Consider the following 2500-nt stretch of genomic DNA (forward strand, 5'->3'; position numbering starts at 1 on the left):
GAATAGTTTACCGAGTAGCAACATTGGCACAATTTTCTTGCCACAAGCAAAAGCACGGCAAGCCCATGCATTCCCACGAGAGGGTCACCGAGTCGGGACAACAACAACCTTATTGCCAAGCAAAAGCCAGGCAATCCCACCCACGAGGGTGGGAGCTATGCACAAATACGTGCTTACCATGCTATCCATGCCCAATGCAAGCCAAGGCCTGCCCAAGCCAAGAACAGCATGATCATCACCAAGAACAGTTTACCGAGTAGCAACATTGGCACAATTTTCTTGCCACAAGCAAAAGCACGGCAAGCCCATGCATTCCCACGAGAGGGTCACCGAGTCGGGACAGCAACAACCTTATTGCCAAGCAAAAGCCAGGCAATCCCACCCACGAGGGTGGGAGTTATGCACAAATACGTGCTTACCATGCCCAATGCCAGCCAAGGCCTGCCCAAGCCAAGAACAGCATGATCATCACCAATTTCCTCACAAATTCATCCAAATTTCAATTTTTTGATCGAATTCCATCAAGAATGTCCATGAATTTGATTGAAATGATGAAAAGAGCAACGAAATTGCAGGGGAAAACACGTTAAGACGTAGTTTTTGCTTGCCTGCTGTGCCCATAGGCGCGCCCCGTGCCTGCCGAGCCTACCCCCACACCCACCCTCCCCCTATATATGACTGGAAGGCCATTTTCAGTTTTGTAGAAAAAGTGCACTTTTTTCCCTGTATCCATAAGTTTTTAAAAGTGCTTAAAAGTGGACCTAGAAGACGAATTTTTTTTTGAATTTTTTTATGGTTGTTAGGGACATTAAAACAAGCAAAACCACGAAAGAATCGTAATATTCCGATGTCGGATGAATTAATTACGAATTTTTCGGCCGAAACTTCGCAAAGGGCGGATACCACGTAAAAAACAACCTAGAAGTCGAATTTTGACTTCGTTTTTTTTTGTGCACACCCCACACAATAAGTATAAGTGGACTGGAAAGTGGCTAAGCGATCCGACGAAGTTTCGATTGAGTTTGATTTTTTGGCCGAAAACTCGAAAAAAAGGCGGATTTGACGTAAAACGCCGCCTAGAAGTCGAATTTTGAGACGGTGTCTTGTGTGCACACTCCACACAATATGTATAAGTGGACTGGAAAGTGGCTAAGCATTCCGAGGAATTTTCGATTTATTTTGATTTTTCGGCCGAAACGCCGAAAATAGGCGGATTTGACGTAAAACGCCTCATATAAGTCGAATTTTGGGAAGGTGTCTTGTGTGCACACTGCACACAATATGTATAAGTGGACTGGAAAGTCGCTAAGCATTCCGAGGAAGTTTCGATTTATTTTGATTTTTCGGCCGAAACGCCGAAAATAGGCGGATTTGACGTAAAACGCCTCATATAAGTCGAATTTTGGGAAGGTGTCTTGTGTGCACACTGCACATAATATGTATAAGTGGACTGGAAAGTGGAAAAATATTTTCGGAGCACTTTGATTTTTTGGCCCCCCGCGTGCCTTGCCACGCCCTTGCTTATAGCAAAACGAGACGGGGCCTTGGTCCAACTTGGCATAGGCATGGAATTTGATCTTTATTACTTGGCCACGGTCATGCCACGGTACATGGAGGTTGCTTGACACCCCCGTGTGCATTTCGGAGCACTTTGATTTTTTGGCCCCCCGCGTGCCTTGCCACGCCCTTGCTTATAGCAAAACGAGACGGGGCCTTGGTCCAACTTGGCATAGGCATGGAATTTGATCTTTATTACTTGGCCACGGTCATGCCACGGTACATGGAGGTTGCTTGACACCCCCATGTGCATTTCAGAGCACTTTGATTTTTTGGCCCCCCGCGTGCCTTGCCACGCCCTTGCTTATAGCAAAACGAGACGGGGCCTTGGTCCAACTTGGCATAGGCATGGAATTTGATCTTTATTACTTGGCCACGGTCATGCCACGGTACATGGAGGTTGCTTGACACCCCCGTGTGCATTTTCGGAGCACTTTGATTTTTTGGCCCCCCGCGTGCCTTGCCACGCCCTTGCTTATAGCAAAACGAGACGGGGCCTTGGTCCAACTTGGCCTAGGCATGGAATTTGATCTTTATTACTTGGCCACGGTCATGCCACGGTACATGGAGGTTGCTTGACACCCCCGTGTGCATTTTCGGAGCACTTTGATTTTTTGGCCCCCCGCGTGCCTTGCCACGCCCTTGCTTATAGCAAAACGAGACGGGGCCTTGGTCCAACTTGGCCTAGGCATGGAATTTGATCTTTATTACTTGGCCACGGTCATGCCACGGTACATGGAGGTTGCTTGACACCCCCGTGTGCATTTCGGAGCACTTTGATTTTTTGGCCCCCCGCGTGCCTTGCCACGCCCTTGCTTATAGCAAAACGAGACGGGGCCTTGGTCCAACTTGGCATAGGCATGGAATTTGATCTTTATTACTTGGCCACGGTCATGCCACGGTACATGGAGGTTGCTTGACACCCCCGTGTGCATTTCGGAGC

This window comes from Trifolium pratense, unplaced genomic scaffold (genome assembly GCF_020283565.1).
Source record: "Trifolium pratense cultivar HEN17-A07 unplaced genomic scaffold, ARS_RC_1.1 scaffold_118, whole genome shotgun sequence".
NCBI classification, from domain to species: domain Eukaryota; kingdom Viridiplantae; phylum Streptophyta; class Magnoliopsida; order Fabales; family Fabaceae; genus Trifolium; species Trifolium pratense.